We start from the raw sequence: 23,802 nt of genomic DNA on the forward strand, positions 1-23,802 counted from the left end.
TTCCTGGTTTTGGATTATATTTTTCTGCTTATTTACATACCTATTAATTTCTTTACTGGATGTTAGACACTATAAACTTTATATTGAGTGTTAAGAGTTTGTTGTCTTCCTTTAAAAAGTTTTGGAACCCTATGATCCAGAAATTTCATATCTGGATAAATACTCCAAAAAACTGAAAGCAATTTACACCCATGTTCATAATAATATTGCTTACAATAGCCAAAAGGTAGAAGCAACCCAAGTGCCCATGGTCAGATGACTGTACAACAAAGGAAGAAATTCTGACATATGCTACAACATGAATGAAACTTGAGGTCACTATGCTAAATGAAATAAGCCAGACACAAAAGGACAAATATGGTATGATTCCACTTGTATGAGATCCCTAGAGTACTCAAATTCATAGACACAGAAAGTAGATAGATGGGTGGTTGCTAGGGGCTGAGGGGAGGGGAAAATGGAGAGTATTTAATGCATACAGAATTTCGGAATGGGAAGATGAAGAGACTTCTGGAAATGGAGAGGGGCGATGATTGCACAAAAATGTGAATGTACTTAATGCCACTGAATTGTACAACTGTACACTTAAAATGACTTAAAAGTTAACTTTTATGCTGTATATATTTTACCGCAATAAATTTTTAAAAAGTATTTTTTCTCTGGCAGGCAGTTTAAATGACTTTCAGATCAGCTTCATTCTTACCCTGCCCAGGGTCGTAAGGGTGAGTGCTCCAAGAAGAGTATGAACTTGGCTTAAGCATAAACAGATCTTGAAGTACTTGGCTAGTTTAGTACTTTTACTAAGGCATTATCCTTAGGATCTCTACTGAATTCTTCAGGTGTTCAGTGAGCATTCCCCATTATGACTGGTCAGGACATGAACATCTCCCAGCTCTGTGTGAGCTCTAAGAATTATTCAACTTACAGCTTCTTGTTCAGTCTTTGCCAGCCATTGAGTCAGCCAGGAACAGCCTCAAGAGGACCCCTTGTGCAGATTTCTAGAACTCTTTCTCTGTGTAGCTTTCAGTTCTCCCAGCTACCTCTGCCTCCTTGAACTATCAGAGAGCCTGCTATGGTCTCTTTGAGTTTTCCTCCTCTGCATTATAGTTTATACAGTGCATCCAGTTAGAAAGCAAAGGCAATTATTGGCCTTACCTCATCTGTTTCTTTTTGCTCAGGGATCACAGTTCTGCACTGCCTGTTGTCCAAGGTCTGAAAACATTTTGCATCATATAGTCTGTCTATATGGACATCATTAGAAATATTTCTCCATTCCCAGATTAAAAATAAATTTGTACTTTTTTAAATTTCCTTTTATTTTGTCCTTTTTTTCTTCTTCTTCTTCGTCTCCCTGCTTCTTATCCTTCCTCTCCTTCTTCTCCCCCACTACCCTCCTCCTCTTCCTCCACTTCTTCCTCTGCTCTGCTTCCGCCGCTTCTACTTCTGCTCCTACTTCTGCTTCTGCTCCTACTTCTGCTTCTGCTCCTACTTCTCCTTCTGCTCCTACTTCTGCTTCTGCTGCTTCTGCTTCTGCTCCTGCTCCTGCTCCTGCTCCTGCTTCTGCTCCTGCTTCTGCCCCTGCGGCTTCTGCTTTTGTTGCTTCTGTTTCCGGTTCTGCTCCTGTTTCTGCTGCTGCTGCTTCTGCTTCTTTCATATATAATACCCTGATCCATTTGGAATTTAACCTAGTATTTGGTGAAAGTTATGGTTTTAAATTTGACCTTTTCTCAAAGGTTATCCAATAGTGGAAATACCATTTGTTTATATGGCCTGTCTTTCCCACTGACATAAGATGCCTTTTTTTCTTTTCTTTTTTTTTTTTTAAGGCGAGGCAACCCTTGGTTGACCTCACAGATTGTAAGGACCTTGTCAGCTTACAATCGCTTTTTGAAAAATTTTTTATACCTATAGCACCTGGTCTTCCTAGGTGGTCTCCCATCCAAATACTAAGCAGGCCCAACCCTGCTTAGCTTCCAAGATCAGATGGGATTGGGCTTGTTCGGGGTGGCATGGCCATAGACAAGATGCCATTTTTATTGTACACTAAATCCTCACACATTCTTGTACCCATATCTGGGCTTTCTATTCTGTTCCATTTGTTATTCTATCTCTTCACATGCCAATATCACACTGTTTTAATTAAAATGGCTTTATAGTATGTTTTTATAAATGGTAGAAAAATTTATTTGCTTTTTCAGCATTTTTATTATTGTTATTGTTTGCTTATTTGTTTTTCCACATGAACTTTACAATTAATAAATACAGCGGCAGAAAAGTACTTGTATTGGTATCATGCTAAAATTATAAATTAACAGAGATAATTGACACCTTTATGACACTTAGAATAAATATCTAAGAATAAATATATTTTCATTTGTTTAAGTGTACTTTTTTCATTTAGGAGTGTTTTAAATTTTGCCTCATACAAATTTTTCACATTTCTTGATAAATTATTTCCTAGAATTTTATCATTTTTGTTACTATTGTAAATAAAGTCTTCTCATTTATAAATTTTTAATTAAAAATCTTGTATATATGAAGGTTATTGATTTTTGTATGTTAATTTTATAACTTGCTGCAATACTGAATTCTTTTGTTTTGGACTTTTTCTTTAAATTCTCTTGGGTTTTCTGTGTATATAATAGATATAGTTTTCTTTTTCCTTTTAGAATTTTAGGCTTCTAGTTGCCTTTTCCTATCTAACTGTATTATGTAATGACTCCTATGTAATATTAAAGAATCATGACAATAGTAATCATCCTGCATTGTGCTCAACTTTAGTAGACTTGCTACTAGTAGCTTCCCTTTAAATAAAATGGTGGCTTTGAAATGCTTTGTGTAAGTTTTTCTTTTTTCCTCTTTCTTTCTTTCTTTCTTTCTTTCTTTCTTTCTTTCTTTCTTTCTTTCTTCCTTTATTGCTATGTTAAAGAAGTATCTATCAATGCCCATTTAATGAGCTTTGTAAAAAATCAATAATAGGTGTTGATTTTTATAAATGCCATGTTAATATCTATAGAAGTAATCATTTTTTTCTCTTTAGATATATTAATAGATTTGCTAATATTGAACTATTCTTGCAGCTCTGGAACAAATTCCATTCAATCATGATGTATTTTTAAATGTGACGTTGAATTCTGTTGGCTAATATGTTTTTAATACATTGATATTCATAACTTAAAATGATGTATAGCTCTATTTTTTATTCAATTTTATAGTTGTTTAAAATACAAAACTTTCTTTTTACCCCCTTTCTCTATTAAGTTTAAGAAATATTGGGATGATCAAATCTTTACAAATTTTAGAATTTTGCACTGAAAGCATTTGAATCTAGATTTTTTTCCCCAATGTTCTTTATTTCTTCTCCAAGGAAATTGCTGTTTAGACTTTGTTTACTGGGACCACTTTTGGTAAACTATATTTGTATAGAAAATTATACATTTCATCTAAGTGTTTAAAATTTGTGTTAATGGGGATAAGGAAATTAACGTATGCTTTTCAAATTTAGAAATATAATATTGGTGACTCAGAGTTTCCAAAGATGTTTGAGTGGATGAGATCGGAAGCATAGGAATGCCAATTAGCCTTGAAAAGAAATGAGATCACCTCCAAGAGAATTAGGATACAGTTAATTTAAGAAAAAGTTAAAGATTTGATTGTTTCTGTTTATCTGCATGGTCTAATGCAAAGGTACCTACTGAATTTGAAAACAAGGAGAATGGATTTTAAGAATTTCATATGTCACTTGCTCCATTAATTGGGATCTTCTGGTTCTTCTAAATTATGATAGTATTACTCATGACATATTCTGTTTAAATGAATAAAATCAGAAAGATGTACTGAGCTTTTGTGATATGCCATTCATCCCTTTTCCTCGATCTCTCCATCCTCTGGAAATTGGGCAATTTTTTTAGATGTATCAACTTCCACATGATTGTACTCTTATTCTCACAGAAGGTGGAGGCCAGAAATAGGGATAGTGCTCTGGAAGAAAGGCTTTAGTTTTTCAATATTATTTCAATCACTATAGTCTTCTGTTCCCACCCAATCATTACCTTACTTTTCAACTCATGTCACATAAAACTCTGTCGGCTCATAAGCCTTTTGCAATTACCTTTTCTACCATAAATTTAGTAGAAGTGGGGCTGCTTTTCAACTGGTATGCACCACTACAGTGTTCCTGGCACCAACTATTCTGATTAAGCAGGATCTGTTAATATGGGGTAGTGCCTATGACATACACTGGTAAATACTTTCAATATTAACTCAGAACTTAATGTGCCCTATGTTGTAAGACTAACTGTATGAGAAACAGTCTGTGCATTTGATATTTCTCACCTATTTTCTTAATGTCGTCTAATTGCTGAGACAAATTTTTAAATTCTCTGGTTTTTAAATACCACGGTCATTTTTTTAAATATCTCTGAACATTCTTTTCGGGCCTCAGCAGAATGATTTAACACTTGGGAATAAACATGAAGGTGAATAATGCAGCACTTGAGGCTAAAATAGAGATCTCCACAGCCACTGTGGCCTTCCCCTTGGTGCTGTGGTAAGTGGGAAGAAAAGAGATCCAGACCCTGCAAAACACCAGAATGCTGAGTGCAGTGATCTTAGAGCTTCATTCAAAGTGTCAGGTAGGCTCCTGGCCCAAAATGCCACAATGAAATTCACAAGTACCAGGAAATCCTTATAGCCCAAGACACAGTAGTAAGCAGTGATGGAACCCTTGTTACATTCAATGACAATGAAACTTGACTCAGAATGTGAGTCTTTATTTAGAAATGGGGGAGAAGTCTCCAGCCAAATCCCACAGATTGTTGCTTGGATCAGTGAGCAGACAAGAACAATGGTTTTAAAGATTGTGGGTCCCATGCTCTTCCTTATTCTACTCCCAGGCTTCTTGGCTCTAAATGGCAAGACTAGAGTGATGGTTTTGGCCAAAACAGAGGAAAGAACCACAGTAAATATAATTCTAAAACCTGTTCGTTGAAGGAGGCAAGAGGCTTCCATAGGTCAACCAATAAAAGCAAAGAACAGGAAAAGCAGAAGAAGAGAGAGATGAGGTGGTTATAGGTGAGAGTGCTATTATTGGCTTTGACTATAGGAGAGTCTTGATGTTTTACAAAAAATATAAGAACTAGAGCTGTGAGGATGGAAAAGGAAAGGCCAGAGACATTCCTAAAGATTATTCAAACGATAGAAATATTTCTGTTTTCGGGAGGCAGTGGCTTCTCCCCTTGTTTGGATAATGATCTTCTGGACTCCTGACACACCGTTTGGAGTCTAAGCAAACAAATGAAAAATAACTTTATCTCTTGTAGTCTATATTACTTCTCCCCAAGCCAACATAATGATTACAGCAATACATTTCTTTTAGTCTACAAACTACAATTCTCTGCTGCATTTGGGAATTACAATGCTAAAAGTCTTAAATGTAAATTTCTTTCCTATAAATGAAAAAGGTGATCATTAATGGTTAAGTACATTGAATTAGTCATTTTATGGTTAATCTGTGCAACAATTATTATATTTGGCAATGTTCTTTTAACTACAAGTAACAATAATTCAGACAAACTTAATCACAAAGGGGAATATATATTACAGTTGATCATCTAAACACACATGTCCTATATTCTTCAATAACTTTCTATGGCTCTTAGGACAAAAGGTAATGTAACTTTCGATGCCCTACACTCCTTGGGTTCTGCTTCATTCATACATTGCCTGTCATTAATCTCACTGCTTTTAAGACTTTAGCCACACTACTCATTCTTTTTTTAAAATAATTTTTTAGTTTGCAATTACAGTTGACATAATATTAGTGTCACGTATACAACATAGTGATCATCCCAATAAGTCCGGTGCCCATCTGACACCATAATTAGTTACTACAATATTGACAATTCCCCGTGACTGTTTTTATAACTGGCAATTTGCATACCTTAATCCCTTCCCCTTTTTCACCCATCCCCCTAACCCCTTGTTCCTGTTTTGTTTGTTCATTTATTTTTTTTTTTTTTTAGATTTTGCACATAAATGAAATCATAAGGTATTTGTCTTTCTCAGTCTGACTTATTTCATTAATACCCTCTAGGCCCATCCACGTTGTTGCCAGTCACACTGCCCATTCTAAAAGCAATGTGCCGTCTTGGTTCTGGGCCTTCACATATTCTGTTCTCTTTTGCACAAAAATTCTTACCTCTTCTTAATTTAGCATCTTCCATTGATAATAATGAAGATTGTAGCTTAAACATTACCTTCTCATCAAAGCTATCATGTGTTTTAATGTTCTATTATAATGTAGATATAGTAAGGCCAAAAGATTAAGAAATGACTGCCACTGAAAAAACTATACTCACAGATCTTCCTAAGAGGGCACAGCCTTGGGTATGTACATGGTCTTTCAGACTACCAGGGACATGTGTGATTTTATTTTTAAGCCTGACTTTTGTTTAAAATGCCATTTCAAAATGGAGTTGGAACCTCCATTCCAGAGAAACTGCCTTATATATCTTGTTCCTTCAGTCTCTGGACTGGGTCAGACCTTTGTGCCACTGCGCAAGAGTAGGGGGCAGGGACAGAAGCCCATTTCTCTTGGAGTAGCTCTCCTGTACTCTGAGGGCACTGATCCCTGGTCTTCTTGGCTTGTTTCTGTTGGATTAGCATCCCCACCCTACAAATGAGCTGGGGCAAGGGAATTTGAGAATACTAAGGCCCCAGTGTCCTTGGCCTGCCATACCTGGAGTGACTGGGCTGTGTGGAAAAAAAAGCCACAGTCATATTGGCAGTGCCTACCCTGAATAGATCTTCTGCAACACAGAGTTGAGGAAGATGAGAAACAGTGACCTGCCCCTACTAGGGGTGAAACTGTATCCCAAATCAGGAGTTTGATGGGGAAGGAACCATGGTGGTGGAAGGTTGCATAATACAAATGGGACTTTGGGGATAACCTGTGAAGTGTGAGAACTGTTCTGGAGGAGTGAGTGGGGGCATAGAATGGGCATATTCCTCAAAAGTCTTATACTATGGATATATTTTATTGATTGTTTTTATTTTATAACCTGCCTATATACAAACATATACTATTTGATTTGAGGAAATTTATAAACACACACATGTATACACACAGGTCATATACTTACATACATTGCTATAAATATATATTTGCATAAGACTGAGAACATTTTATGTTGCAATATTCTGAGAAATGTGTTCTGTGGAAGCCAGGCCTACCAAACATAATTTCTACATATAAACCCAACAGAGAGTGGGACTGGACAGCATTTTTCAAGGGTCTACAAGATGTAGAGAGATATCATGAAGGGAATGTGCATTCTGGAAAATGTCAGCATGTAAGGGGAGAGATGGTGAAATTGCAGAGTGCAATGTCATCCCTTTCCATAAAACTCCAAGTTTTCAGCTGTTTTTTATTTACAAAGAATTAAGTGAGACTGTATTTTTATTGAGGGGTGGAGAAATTGAAGTCCTAAGTGCCACGGGAGTTTAATAGAGAAAATTCAAGAAAACACATATTGATTCTGAAAGAGGCAGAGAGAAGCATGAGTACATCTGGCATGGAAATCATAGAAGGAAGGACAGTTTTTAGCTGTTATATTCCACATAAATGACATCCAAGGAAAATTTAACAAGTTCTCCAGATATAAAGGAGCCTCCTGAAATCTGGGTTACATTCTAGACTTTCCAGCTAAGATTTATAAATTAAGCTGCAGGACTCAGCAGGATTTCAAATTAATTTATAAACTCTTAAGTGATTCATGTGGGCTTCCTCCACATGACCGCCATTTTGGTGGAACAGGGTGCAAGTTGCAAGTCGTAGTAATTAGCTTGCATAACTGATAGCAATGCTGTGCATAGAACCTCAGAGTTAGCTGAGTGTTGCAGAAAATACTCTGAGATGAGTGTTATAATCTTTGTGGGGTCATAGGTAGGGTGCTCTGAGCAGCAACTAAATAAATGAAGCATTATGAGAGTTTGGTAGTGTGCAGAAGACTGAAAAAAAATCCCTCATAAATCCATGCCAGAAACTAATTTTCAAATGACTCTAAACAGATACTCTATTTCTTAATAAACTGGAGTCTCCTGGAAAAGACTGTGTATGGACTGACTAACGCCTTCCACTGAGACAAAATTCACTGGACCTAGACTGCTTCCCTGGGACTATCAGCAATAGTTGAGGAAATCTACACTATCTGAAGCCAGTTCTATTCTTTGGGAAGGGTGGTTGATTGTATTAATGACCCCAATTAATGGCCCGCCTGTATTTATACCCTTTGCTTTGTTAACTATTAGTTTATTTCCTACTCTGGTTCTGGGCCCAGCCATGGATTTAGCCATTGGGATGTTTGCACACATGATATAAGCAGAATCATGAAAAGCACTTGCATGCTTTTGCTTCCTTTCTAGCTTCTCTGCCTTCATGTAAGAACATGCCTTGGATAACTCTTTCTTAAAACCCTGCCACCATCTAACAAGAAGCTTGAGCTAGCCTGCTGAAGAGATATAAAATATACAAGGAGGAGAGCCAATTTATCCCAGCTGAAACCAATATTAGACGAACCAGCCCCTAGCTAATCCAGCTGATTGTAAACACATGAACGGGGCCAAATGTAATCAACTGAATCCGCTCTAGATCAACAAAATCACCTAATTTGCCTGTGGACTTTTGATTACTGTTTTAGAGCATGATATCTGGGGCTGTTTGTTACACAAGTCTTATTGGTACTAGAGAACACCACAAGGACAGGAGAAGAGAATTTTAACTTGTCATTAGAGTATTTCACTGAAAGGTCACAGGTGGAAAGTTCTGAAGAAGCAGTAGAAATTAAAAGAAAGTTTTCATAGCCTTGTATTGGAAATGAAATATGGTCTTGAACCAGTCTTATAAGAAATTTTAAAGCAAAAGATATAAATTAATGAAGGAGGGGAGGATATTGTGATTTACACTTGAATCTGGAAATATGAGTTTTTGTTAAGCCAGTGAGCCTACACACATAGCATTCTCAATTACCAAAGATTCTGGTGACCATTAATAACAGCGACTAGTAAAGGAATTGAGCCTCTAGTCTACCCTTTCCGGTTTCGAATCCTGGGAGTATATTGCACTTACATGGATACTCACGAAATTAATTTACACTAAGCACCAAAAACATTTGATACCGCATTTGACAGTATAATAGATTTGCTAAGAAAAGCCACTTTTTCAGATCTCAGCTGTTTTTTTTTAATATAATAAATATTTGTATGGTATCTGTCATGGATATAGATTTATTTTATATTTTAAGACAGGATTCAGATTCTTCTGAAATCCTGTGATGTGAATAATGATTTAGCAAATATCATAAATCCAACAGAACTTAGAAGACAGAATCTGAGTCCATGTAGAGAGAAGTCACAGCTTGGTTTTTTATGTATCCTTACCTCCGCTATCCGAAAACTGCCCTTCAGGGCAAACTCTGCCATAGAAGAAGCAGTGGGGCAACCCAGGGCGAGGAATCTGGTAGGACCCTGGGGAGCAACTGCAGACAGAGAGGGAACCTGGGGGTAGGGGAGAATAGCATATACATAGATCCCTAGATTCTCCCTTTTCCTGTTCAGGAGAATTAGAAGCTCCACTGCAGAAAGAGGTGGTATAAGTTGGCTTGAAAGAAAGGAAGCTATTTATGTCTCTATTCAGTCCTTCACCACAGAAACTTGAAAATCAAAAATTCGTGTGGGAATGAGAGCTAAGAGAACTGAGAGGGGAGACATTAGTGAAATATTTTGTTGTTGTTGTTTTGCTTTCGTATAGCTATATACATGTGCCTACAGACAAAACAAATGAGCTATCTGAAAAGAAAGATTCCTCAAGCTTCACACATGAGATTGGTAGATAAAAGGCAAAAAAATAATATTCCAGTGTCCTGAGTAAGTATTCTCTGCATTCCACCTTTGGTGTCATCATTTCTTTGCACAAAGGACTTTCCAAAGGTTAATGATTTTTATTGTTTTAAATATTCCCTCCCATATTTTGAGAAATGTATTGTTATGTTTCCTTGCTTTCTCTAGGCAATGAAGCAAACTCACTTAAAACTCTACAGTGTGATATTACTCACCAGTGTGAAAGGAACAATTTTTTTTTGGCCTTAGTTTAAAATCACAGTCTCCCTCATTTGCCTGTGATGCTTGTCCCCTCCAGGTGATGGTGCTTTTGTTGATCATCAGTTCTTTGAACCATGGGATAAATATATCCAATTTTCACAGAGTAGAAGTTGCCTTTAGGGGTCTCTTGCCTGTTAAGAATGTCATATCTTTCAGAAAAGTCTCCATTGGCATTGAAGGACGCCTTCTCTCCACTGGGAGCCTGGAAATGCACATTCCTGAGGTAATGGAGAAGCTGGGGAGAGACAATGCAATGCATGATGAATGCAGGTAGTTGGGGTGGGGGAAGGGAAAAGAGGAGGGAGAAATGGACCAGGGACTGGGTAATTTGTCACAACTGCGGTTTTCTTTCATTACTCAAAACCACTGAGTTCCTATTATTCCTTCCTATCCTATTTTATAGATTTATGATTGGAATTCAATACATAACTTAACAAATGAATGAATAAATTATTGGCAGGAAATGTGAACTCAGTGGTTACTAGGGTGTTGACCTAGAGCCCAGTGTTTTGTTCCTCATGAAAGACTAAAATCGGGAAGGCCTGTGGAAGGTGAGAAAGTGTGAAAAGTGGTGAAGGAAGGGGTAGGCTTCTAATTCCCAAACTTATGGATGCCCATTTCTGTTGGCCCCAGAGCAAGCTCCACACAGATGTTATTAATATCACAAACTGCTGACACAATGGCCCTGACTGTCCCTGGACCTTTGAAAGCTTTTCATAGCATTTTATTTGAGCTTCTTCTCAACTAACAAATAGGGTCTGGAAAGAGTATGCCTCTTATTTGCTTGCTTGCTTTTTTCCTTCATTCTTTCAACATTATATGAGAGTCTCTTTGCCAGCCCACAGGAACAACAGCAGTGAGCAAGAAAGTCACGATGTTATAATCTCTTCTATATGTTTGGGAATGAGCAAAGCAGTAGGTGCTGAATCTTGGGACCTCAGTTTTCCTGTCTCTTACCTTAGTACTTATGAACCTATTGCTGCTTCTTGTTTACACTCTACCACATCTCTGTGATGAGGCAGAACACAGATATCATTGTGTCTAACTTTAAACCAAGTTTTCTGGTGTCCTCTCTTATCAGATTTATGCCAGGTACTTCCTGTCTATGCTGACCTAGGCATTGACATTTCTTCTGCAAAATCTGAATGAATCTTATCTCATTATGTGAAACTTTAACAAAAGCATCATTCAGACTGTCTACCAGCCTTCAGACTAGACTCTCCTTGTGTAAGATAATAGAAAATATTGTCTCTGCCCACAGTTCTTGGCACAGAGACCCTGAAACTCTTGTAATTTCCTAAGTGAAAGAATACTAGGAACATCTCTTATTCTAATATTTGTCCTTGACCCCATCCCCTGGTACAGGCCTCCTAAAACCCTTATAAATTCCTAAGTGATAAGAGCACTAGGAACATCTTTTGTTCTATGAGGTGACTTTGGAGGTGCTCCTGGATGGGGGCTTCTGGTCACCAGAAAGACCAAGTCATTATTAGAAGCTTGGGATTTTCAGCCCCACTACCCATGTCTCCAGAGAGGGAAAAGGAGCTAGAAATGGGGTTAATTACTGATCATACCTATATGGGTAAACCTTCATAAAATCCCAATAGGTGTTTTGGAGAGCTTCCAGGTTGGTGAACACAGTCATACCAGGAGGGTGGCAGATCCCATCTTCCCAGTGACAGAAGCCCCTGGACCCTCCCAGACCTCTCTTCATCTGGCTGTTCATCTGTATACTTTATCATATCCTTTAATAAAATAGTAATCCTAAATATGTGTTTCCTTGAGTTTTGTGAGCTGTTCGAACAAATTAATCAAACCTAAGGTAGAGGTCATGGGAATTTCCAATTTGTAGCCAAATCAGACAGAAGTTGTGGGTAACCTGGAGACCTACTACTTGTGATTGACATCTGAAGTGGGGTGAGAGCAGTCGTCTAAGACTGAGCCCTTAACCTGTGGGAACTGAGACTATCTCTAAGTAGATAGTCTTAGAACAGAGTTATACTGTAGGGCACCCAGTTGGTGTTGCAGAGAGTTGCTTGTTGTGGGGGAAAACCTCCAAGTATTTCATGACCAGAAGTGAGGTGTTTTGTTTGAGTAGTAAGGGAGACAAACAGGAGAAAGAATCACAGGAGGGGAAGACTTGGTTTTTCCCTTTACACTTGGATATTGGCCCTACCTTAGATCTACTCCCTTGAACTTGTGATTTAAATGACTGATCTCAATGTCTATGGCCATGCCACCCTAAACACACCTGATCTTGTCTGATCTTAGAAGCTAAGCAGGGTTGGGCCTGATTAGTATTTGGAAGGGAGACCACCTAGAAATACCAGGTGCTATAGTCTTTAAAATACATACATACATACATACATACATACATACATACATGACTGATCCCTTGCCGGAATTAACCAGTCCTTCTGTCCTTATGCTGGCAAAGCATGCTTTGTAGTCCCCTTGCATACTCTATAAAATGTGTGTCTCCATTTCTCTGCACCTCAAGACATCTCCCCAGGCTCTACTCTTAATCACTTTCTCCAGGTTCCTGTGTTCTGCCTTATGCCTAATACCTCTGCACTGGCATTTCCGTTTTTCTAAATACCTAATGCTTTGGTCTTACCCACAGATTGTCCCTTGGATCGCTCACTGACTCCACATTTTGCAGCCCATGTACCAAGTCGACCATGAGTGTCTACCTATCCCAACCTTCAAAACTCAGGCTTTTTCCATAAGGATTGTTCAGAAATTTGCATCCTGAACAATAGACAATTCTTGCTTATCCCTGCCCTAAAGCCATTCTCAAACATCAGCTCTGTGCACTATGTGTTTTCTCCTGGACTCTGTGCTACTGGAGCTATAGCACCTATAGCACCTACTTACAGAATTTTGAGCATACCCTGACAACCACAAACTCTGGCACCCACCAGTATATTTTCAAGCCTGAAGTGGCTGAGGATAAACTTGGAGTCCATGTACAGTAGAGTTCCAAACCCCAGGCTTGATGTAGTTTCCCACAGTGACCTTCACTCTAAGCATTCAGAGGGCAGCTCGCAGTACTGGTACCTGAGGTTTGAGCCAGCACATCGTTGTAGCTCCTGCTCCTGCAACTTGCTGCTGCAGAAGAGATTTACCAGTGATACTGAGACCCCCAATTCTCTTTTCCCTTCAGATGCAGTTGTACAGGACAAGCTATAAGTCAAGGTCACTTGTAGGTTGGAAGTGTGATGGGGACTGGAGACTATAAGATTCCCTTACATGTTTCTGAGCTGTTTGTGGGAGCAGGCCCAGAGGAAAAAACTGCATCATCCTGTCTAGTAGTCCTCTTTTTTAGGACCACCATGCATATACCTCTGTGGTCAGGCTACTGGCACAACCAATGAACTGGTGGAAATCCTGTGTTCCTGTTTCTATACTTCCCACTGTGGAGAAAGAACCAGCAGCAGACTGTGCAGGTAGACTAGGTTCTTGGTCTGCAGAATAGTATGTAACTTGCTAAAAAGGGCCAGGATGGCAAGAATATGTTCCTCTTTTTCACCATCCATAGCCCAAGTGCTCTCACTCTTTTCTGGGATTAGAGAGCAAAAATGGAGTTTAATTAGGATAAATAGAGGTTCTACTTTATCTGTTTTGTCTTAAACTTATGAAATCAGCCACAATGAAAACATGCCTGGATCCAAAACACATTTTGGCTAAATTGTAGTGTGTTATTAAGGAAATACATTGAGAAATATCCACTAGAGCTGCATGACAGAGTTCAATAATTCTATTTCATGAAGCTTTCTTATCAATGAAAATCCAATTTTGACTATGGGCTATGGCCTGACCTAAACTGATAGACACTTATCCTATGTATTTTTCTATGTTATATGTAATTTTTTATGCAAATCCATCTTAATACTCCTAAATGTCCATCAGGATATTCTCTTAAGCCTCATGCAGTGGCAATGAGGATGTGCATCATAAACCTTTTGCTACAAGGAACAGTTGACTGGGGCCCTGTCTCCTCACCTTCCTGCAGAATCCATGCCTCCCAAAAGCTGCTCCCTGTAACTGACTGAGCGCATGGGGACACCAAGGCAGACCCATCTCTAGAAGGTATGGGACTCTTTTGTAAGCTGACATTGGCTCATAGACTTCCCAAGGGCTTTGCTAAACTTTCCTTAAACTTTAGTGCAGACCAAGATGTATCCTACTGACCTTCACACCCATCTCCTGCACTTAAGGTTAGACTTGTATCTTAAGCTGATGGCTCCTCCTGCACCCCAGGCCTATACTTTACAAGCTCCCACCCTATTTCCTTTTTCAGAAGCATGTCTCCTGGTAAGATCCTTCCAAGTTTCATCTCATCTTGGCATCTGCTTCTTGAAGGACCTGGACTAACATACCGCAGAAAGAATAACATTTGAATTCTTCAACTTCAAAAATCTTTGCTCTCAAAATAAAAAGTTCCAGCTATTTTATGTACCCTTAGCCTATTCTAAGTTCTCTAATTTATGGGGAAATTGAAAGCGGGATCATGTCAGAAGGACTTCTTAGTCTTGGGTGGTGGAATTACTCTCCTATTTTTATCCCCTTTCACCTCTGGTACTATCAAGCAAGTGATCTGTCCAGCAGGAAAGACTATTTACTGTCTATTAGCCAGAAATAATGTATTGTTGAACTTGAGTGGACCAGAAGAGAGAATGGCTTACTTGTTATCATCTAACCTGGAAATTGAATACGTGAAGTTAATTTTCCCTTTGCAATTCCATAATCACACTCATTTAAAACAGGGGATGGGAATAGCAAATGAGCATGTTGGAAGAACAGACACCTCCTACTACAACAGGGAGCCCTCACTTAACGTTGTCAATAAGTTCTGTGATTTGAAGCAAAATGATGTATAATGAAACCAATTTTACCATAGACTAATTGATATAAACCAAGTTAAGTTCCTATAGCATCTCATCAATGTTGTAACAAAACATGTATTCAAGGACCTGCTGTATTGAATAATCTCTTTGAAGGCTATTTAGTTTCTCACTTGCCAGGTTTGGATGTCTTTGTCTTTTGAGTATGCCCTGTTTCTAAAGGCCCTCATTCCTCATCCCAAGAATACAGGTTTTGAAGAGCATGAACAATGCTGTAGACAGAAGTGTAAGTATTGTAAGTCTGTACTAAAGCACTCATGTACTGTCTTTGTAGATGCTCTGTTTTTGTGCAAAGTTTGACCTCTCCAGAGTCTGTGCTACTTTGTAGACCAAGTTCTTGACCTGGCCACTTACACCTAAAATTTTCTTCCTAAAATGTCTTCATAAACATGTTCTGGAAGGATGCATTCGATCAAGGAATTCTGAGAAGCCTAGAATTATGACCTTGGATCTAAAGATGCTGATGGTCTGGGACAGGCCCAGGTTAGACTGTTTAAGTTCATTTTCTTGGACAGTGCTTTTTATCCATACCTTCCCCTTCATATCACTCACTGAGAGTCTCTCATAGATATGGGGGGAGATGCTGATAAGATACATCACAATGACCTTTGAAGTTGATGTTCTTAGCAGTTCCTTATTGTATTCTATGTTCTCCCAGGACTTGGAGGTGGGAATGGTAATTAAGAATTCCTTACAGGCTCCCATTTTCTCTAGCTCAGTGACCAATAGGGAGCTCCCTTGGATTCTAAAATCATCATCTTGAGTCACAATGCCCATCCATGCCCAGTTAGAGTAGCTTAGGAGGTGTGCTACACCCTGGGCCCAAGATTGGTCACTGGATATTGTCCTTAGGAATGAAGGGAATTCAGTTTTATCACTAAGGCTGAGTGTAGAGGATGCATAACTGACCTGGAAAATGAACTCATCTTTTTCAGAAATCAGAAATTAATTCTGACAGAAGCATATAGAAATATTAAAATTTATTCTTACAGTTAAAGTTTTGGCATAAGAGCCAAAATATATGGCCTAGTTCATACAGTCTAATTTGTTTAAGTGACTCTGTAAAGCACCTTCACTGTATATTTATATCACTACTTCTCCTTACACTTAACCACGTCTAGAATTAGATTGCCTCCTCTCTACCTGGGTATTTTACATAAGCATGCGCGCGCACGCGCGCGCACACACACACACACACACACATGCAAAGACAGTAGAGACTCTGGAGCCAGATTACTGAATTTAAGTCACAGGTCTGCTGCTGATGAGCTGTGACTTTATGCTTTTACCTTTATCCTTAAAATGGGGGAAATAATAGTACCTAAGCAATGGTTATGTGGATTAAATGAGCTATTATACGTAAGGTGATTAGAATTACACCTTACACAAAATAAGCACTATATAAATATTACCCACTATTACTATTCTTTGCTCATAATAATAACCAAAATTAAAATTAATCAAAGTTAAAGTTTAACCCATACTTATCTAAGCACTCATCTCTGCCAGTTTTCAAAGCTCTTGGTTTTAGTTGCACTAAATTGTCTACTATCATATTCATCCCTGCAGTATTTTTTCCAAACATATTTAGGTCATGTTTTATTGATAGGAAGTATGGATTATATTACTTTTTAATCATGATCAGTCCCTTATAGTAATCAGGTAGCCCCAGTAATGATGGCTCCAGTAAACTGAGCCAATGTTATATTGCCTACAGAATTGTATATTCAATATAAATATACTAAATCAATACATTGATTCCCAACCTCATATTCTGTGATTTTAAGATTCATCTTGAAACCTTAAGGTTTGAGATTTTAATGCCATATAGGTTGATGCACTTTCAGATTATTCAGTCCAGAGTTGGATTCTACATGCCACAGATGTCATTCTGATTCTGTGGGGCAAGGGTTTCTCTGGCTCATTTTCCTTTTACCTGACCTTTTTATCTACAAATACAGATGGCAAGAATCTTCACCTGTCCTCATCCGCTCTCATATTGGCGAAAATCTTATAATTTGAATAATTAAAGATGGGTTGGGGAAAACTGAAAGATGAATGCCAGTTGGATATTTAGCAATAGGATAATATAATATTTTGAGGAAAATGTTTGCTGTATCTGTATAAATGAATGCCTGTGTGCTTGTTTATATTTTGAGTGGGGCTGCTTTCTGTAATGAGAGAAAGAACTATGACTTTAGGCTCAAACTGCCAAGAGAAGAGTCAGGCTGGTGGGTAAAGAATGATAAGAAATGAGAACAGGCTTCCAAGTTACTCACCCGGGGAAACTTATCTTGCCATGGGAATGGACAGTGCTGATTGAGATTCCCTAGTTAGAGCAAAGAGAGGAGGGTAAGCTTGGCAGCAATAGTTGGGTACTAGGTTCTTCGACCCAGTCAGAAAGCTGATGGTTCCCTGGAGGGACCCTGAGATGGAGCTCCTAGAGTCCCAAATGGAGAATCCTAGAGTGAGATTGAGTAACAAATAGATGTTTTTGTTGATTTCTTCAGTTACAAAGATTAAGACCCAAATTACCCAGTAACTCCAGGTGGTAATTCTGGGTAAAATAAATAAATAAACAAACAAACTGCAAATTAAGTTTTAAAATTTCCTTACATCTACCAATATCTGCATAGTCCCTTAGTAAGTTTTTTAAATACATATGTCTACAAAGGTTCTTTACTCTCCTTGGGTATGATGAAAATCACTCTGAATCAACTCCCATTCCAACTTTCCCAGCTCTAAATGGTCTCACATAAGGTGTTTAGGGTAGAAATTAAGGTGAGGTAAGTGAAGCATTCATTTTGGGTGCAAAATTTAAGAGTGTGCAAAAAAAAAAAAAAAAAAGAAAGACAGTATTCAAGATGAATAATATCTTAAAACAATATTTTTAAAAATCAAAATTAATGCAAAAAGTCCATGATGAACAAAAATATCAAAACGTTAAATAAGAAAGGTTATTGTTTGCTTGTTTTATAACCTGCAGTTATTATGCATTGGGAATAGTCATTTCCAATTGCCTAATGACTCCTAGGCCTCATGGTCATCACATCCCATTTCGTGCAGGTTGACAATGATGTGCAAACAGACTGAGCAATGTGGACTTTATATATAGTCATTTTTAAAAATTATAGAGCCTTTATTAACTTTTCCCATCTGGTTAAAACATAAAACAATATTTTGATAAGTGTATACTGGGGTACATATGTTTCTTTTTGACTCAGAATTCAATACAGTTTGGAACAGCACTGGGTGGATGTAAAAATTTTTTGAAAAGGCAATGGCTCATAAATCAAAACAAAATACAGGGAACAGCTGCCCTCTACACCTACCCCATCAACTTTATTCCTTTAAACCCCAACATGTAATAATTAGTTTCTTGTGAGTTCTTCCAGTTTCTTTTTGCAAACACAGTCATATGCAAGGTGTTAACTCATAGCTTTGTTGACTTCCTATATTGAATTTTGCTTTCTATTTTAAAATTTCAGTTCTTTATTATGTATTTTCTTTCACTTTGTGTTTAATTTGCTTTTGCTTCTGGTCTTTCAGTGAAAACTGAGATAATTTGTTTTCAGCCTCTTCTATTTTCAGAAAATTCAGTGCTAGAGATATCTCTCTAACATGTTGCTTTAGTTGTATCCCACAAATTTGGGTATGCTGCATTTTCATTATTATTTAGTCAAAATATTTCCAATTCTTATTTCTATTTCCTCTTTTCTCTTTGGTTATTTAAAAGTATATTGTTTAATTTCTAGGAAGTAGATGCTTTTTTCCTCATTATCTTTTTGTTATTAATTTCTAGATCAATTCCACTGTGGTCAGAGAATAGAATATATGTTACTTTAATCCACTGAAGCTTGTTGAGATTGCTTCATGGCCTATCATATGGTCTATTTTGATAAGTGTTTCATGTGGACTTGAAAAGAATACGCATTTTACAGTTATTTGGGTGGAAGTGTTCCATACGTGTCAATTAGGTCAGATTAGTTATTTGCATTGTTCAAAGCTTCTATAGTCTTTCTGTTTTGTTTCTCATTCTATCAGCTATTGTGAGATGAGCTTAACTTTGTCAATTTTTTCTTGCTGTATTTGGAAGATATTTTATTGGTTGCATACATATTTAAGATCTTCTGTCTTCCTATTAGATTTGCCCTTTTATCTTTATAAAATAACTGTCTTTATCTTTAGTAATACTCATTGTTCTATTCTATACCTTGTTTTATATTGATATAACTACATCAATTTTCTCTTGATTAGTGTTTGCATAGTATGTCATTTTATTTTCACTCTGTGTCCTTAAGTGTCCCTTAAAAATAGCATATTGTTAATTATTTTATGCAGCCTGACAATCTGAATCTTTTATTTAGTATGTCAATTTTATGTTTAATGGCTGACATTTAGATATACTAGCTTTCTTGGACCAACATATTAAATGTTTTTTTTACCTCTCCTTATTCCTCCTTATTTAGATTAAGATATTTTCATCATTTTATTTAGTCTTTGTACTAACTTGTTAGCTATTTAATCTTTTAGTTTTCTTTTCATGATTAATCTAGAGATTACAAAATGCATATTTGACTTTTCACAGTCTAATTCAAAGGATGAATTTTAGAACTTGATTATACTATCTTACATTAAATCATTATCTTTAAATTGAACCAGACCACCAAAATTTTTTGAACTTATGGTACCATGGGGTTGAAAAGTGTTCCTCAAAGTACAGCTATTGAAATAATCACATCAAGTAGCATATGCAGTATAAATATGCAGTTTCCTGCATTCCTCTTCATGCTTACTGAAGAAAACCTTTGGGGGTGAGCCTAAGGGATCTAAAATTTGACATTTCAGTTATTCTTATACACACCAAAATCTGAGAACTACTAGACCAGAGTTTGACCAGCAACCAGCTGTATTAGACTATCTCCTCAAAGCTACAAGCCAAATTAGGAAATTTTTTGAGAGCAATTTTTGTGGGCATGCACTAACTGATAGCCACTGACTATCTCAACATTACAAGAAGAAATATTCCTTTCTGTATTTGTGAAAAGTAATCTGGCAATTTTTATTGATATAAAAAATATATGTTCATATTGGCCCAGCAATCCCACTTTCCAAATGTTTTCTAGAAAATTAAAAGCTTATATTAAAGGAGAAAAGCAAGTTACATAATAATGCAGATAGCACAATTCCTTTTTATAGATATTAAATAAACAGTAAAATAAAATTTAAAACTCTATTCATTTGTACAGATGTGTGTGTAAGGTTAAGACTGAAGAAAGGTGTTGAATGATATACCACTATGCTCTCAAAGATATGAGTGAAGAAATGAAAAGTGAAAGCTAAAAACTATGGATTTTTTTTTTTTTGGTATCATTTCACAGGTTGTAGTAAATACGCATCTTGTAATTTTCGAAGAAGAATAAAAATAATTGTTAAAAATCCACTTATATAGATGTCTAACCAATGTACTATATACTTGAAACTAATAAAATTAAATTTAAAAAATTCACTTGTAAAAAAATCATTCATATAAGTTTTTGTTAAAAATGTAATCATGAATATATGTACTGTACAGCATTTAAAATGACATTTTAAAAAATGACATTGAACACAGTGGAACAGGACAAGAGCTTCACTCAAAGACAGGACAGGATGTTAATATTAATACTATTTTAAAAAGAAGTAGTTATTAGTTACTGACTACACCTATATGCCAGGATATTTGAGGATATCATTAGAAAATACTCCTCACCATCTCCTTTCAAGTGCTAGACAGCAGTCAAAACCAATAAGTTACTCACTTTGATGAGTGCAGTCTAATTGGCCCAGCAGTGAAATTCAACTTCAGTGAAGACTATGTCATGTAAATGGGAAAGATGCCTCCAATGATCATGTCCCCTGGTTGCTCCAACCTTGGTATTCCCATATTTTTGTTTGGATTCTCTAAATCTGTGGTGTTAGTAACAGACAAAGCACTCATGAATAAGGAAAGCAAAGAGCAGAGGAACATTCTGGGGAGTAGGTCACCTTTCTATTATGGGGATAGAAGTACAGAAGATCAAGCAAGAAGAACCAAGGGTGCGTCTGGTAGAGCCTGTGGTAATGATCTTGTTGGAGGCTACTAGGCACCTGATGGGCATTTATCTACATATTCAGCACCTTTCTAGCCCATTCATTGGGCTCTTTGAGGATCAAATAGTGTTTGTCTAAGAAAAGAAATTTAAACTTTATAAAAATTCTCTGGTTCTCCAGACTTCAGAGATCTTGATGGATCTTAGAAAAGGAAATAAGACATTTGAAAACAACTTGGGGCTGCAAGTTGTTGAGAGCCCTTGAGGCTCAGTAATGTAAATATTGTGTTGCTTTTGGTTTTCCCTATAGGAAACAGTATTCTCCTCACTCATTATCCATTTAAGTGGACTTAGAAATGCTTCCCTTGTTCCCCAAACATCCCCTCCCAATTCTGACACAACTCATGGAACCTCAAAAGGACTCATTTCTCTAGAGTTTTCCTGGGGCTAGGGCAGGACCCAGAACCTACTGCAAATGGTCCTGAGCTAAAGGCCACTGAAGGTTTTGCTTCAGAGCTGCTAATGTGCTAATTGGAACCATTTTAGATAATTCTGGTAATTTCAGGGGGTTGGCTTCTGATTTATTCCCTTTTGGGCTAGACCATGAGGAGCAGCTGGATGATACTGCTTGGAAATAAAATGAGAAATCTCTCAGAGGAACATGAGGGTTAGAGTAATAGAGGCCCATGGAGGCTCCTGGGAACTCTTCAGTAACTCATTGAATTTGTTTATCTCTCACAGAAAGTCATCTTGAAACAGCTAAAAACTGCTGTTGCAAAGTAGAGAAATCATGTTTTTGTTTTGTTTTGTTTGGGTTGGAATTGTTAAGGTTAGAAAATTTTCAGAGTGAGCTGACTAGTTAAGTCAGCTACAGGGAAGAAATATCTTTAGATACCAAAAGTTGCCCCACTTGCTTGGGTGTGGTTTTAGAAAATGTATTGCATAGGATATGAAGATGGCCAGTGTTTGCTTCTGTAATCAGCTCACCTATTAACCAGAGTGTGGTATGAGACAATATATTTGTATTGTGTTAATGGTCAATTTCTACTCTTGTAACCTGCTTACAGGATAAAGATAACAAAACTGCCTATCAGCCTAGGTGTGATTTAGTAGTTCCCCAGATACATTTATCTTTGTAAAAGACATTAACAGCTAACATCTGTTCTCTGTAATTTCCTTACCCTCTTTGTTCTAGGAAGTAGTCCAAGGCTTTATAAAACTGCCTCAAACAAAGACCGGGGGCTGATCTTCTCTAACCCTGCATGGTGGAGAGTCAGTCACCTGACAGCTAATAAAGGCTCATAATTAATCTCAATTGGCTCTGTGGGTCTTAGATTTGAACACACCACAACAGAATGTTTTGTTTCATCTTGTTTTTTTATTTTTTAAAAATAATTATCTATCTTTCTTGACTTTGGAAGGGAATAAATTTTGCTCTACGTGAATAAATTGGGTAGTTTGGGATCCTAGACACTCCAGACAGAGAGAACACTGAGCATTAGAGGCACAGAAGACATTTAATGATCTAATTCATAATTTTCATAATCCAGAATAGGATACTGTACTTCTATAAATTAAGAAACACACCCATAATCATGGAGTTATTTAACAGCAAATGAAAGACTACTCCACTGAGTCCTTATACAAGGCTCTTTCATGTTGAGTCTAATTTCAAAGTAAATCCTATATCTACTCTTAGTAACTATAAAGTTAGGTATGGTTCATTCACTCTGTCATTTCACCATTATTTATTATGTCTGCAGTAAGTGATTGTTGCGGAGACAGTTAGGAAGAAGAGTCTGGAAATGCATTAACTAACATGGATAAAAGAGAAGGGATGAATGGCAATGCTAGCTAGCATCCCCAACCCTGTCTCCATGGTTTTTTATTCTCTCTTTCACAAAGCTGGCTTTGTTATTATTATTAGCTACTATCAGGTTAGTAATTACAAACTACAGCCAACTCCCAAATTCAGCCTGGAGGCCACTACTGTGTTATCAGCTATTTCTTTTTTCTTATCCTTGTCCCTAGAGCAAGAAGTCCCAGAATAGGTAAGGCCTGTGTGCACCCTCCCTGTAGTGTGAGCTTGTGTGCAAGTCCGCACCCGCTTCTGATGACCTTGTTGCTCCAAGCACCAGGCATCCTGCCAGGACTGCAGGCGTCTCTCACAACAAGTGATATGCAATGAGAATAAAGCAGTGAACAAGATACACTATGTCTCTGGCACTACAAAACTCTATCATTGGAATGACAAAGAATCAGCTTTTCATATGCAGTTGACCCTTGAAACAACCCATGTTTGAACTGTGTGGATCCACTTATATGCCGATTTTTTCATTATGCAGTTTGCCTTCCACATCCCTGTGTTTCACATCCACAGATTCAGCCAAGCACAGATCAAAAACAGTATTTTTGATCCATGGTGGGAAATCCACAGATGTGGAGGACCAAACTATAAGCAATGTTCTATATAAGGGACTTGAGCACTCACAGACGTTAGTAACTGTGGGGGCGGGGCGGTGGGAGGTCCTGGAACCAATCCCCCTCAGATTCAGGGATAACTGGAGAATCAAAGGTTATACGTGAATTTTCAACTGCACAGAGCTGGATGTCCCTAACCCCCACATTTTTCAAGGGTCAACTGTAATAGGAAAGACATTGAGCAA

The 23,802-nt window shown here is 37.5% G+C and overlaps 2 pseudogenes; one reads left to right on the forward strand and one right to left on the reverse strand.

Moving 5' to 3' along the window:
- Window positions 1-1,902: 1,902 nt before the first annotated feature.
- On the reverse strand, window positions 1,903-2,021 carry LOC118607081 (annotated as a pseudogene).
- A 10,360-nt stretch (window positions 2,022-12,381) lies between these two features.
- On the forward strand, window positions 12,382-12,500 carry LOC118607099 (annotated as a pseudogene).
- The last annotated feature ends 11,302 nt before the right edge of the window (window positions 12,501-23,802 follow it).

The sequence above is a fragment of the Rousettus aegyptiacus genome, unplaced genomic scaffold, assembly GCF_014176215.1.
Source record: "Rousettus aegyptiacus isolate mRouAeg1 unplaced genomic scaffold, mRouAeg1.p scaffold_m13_p_8, whole genome shotgun sequence".
Taxonomy (NCBI): domain Eukaryota; kingdom Metazoa; phylum Chordata; class Mammalia; order Chiroptera; family Pteropodidae; genus Rousettus; species Rousettus aegyptiacus.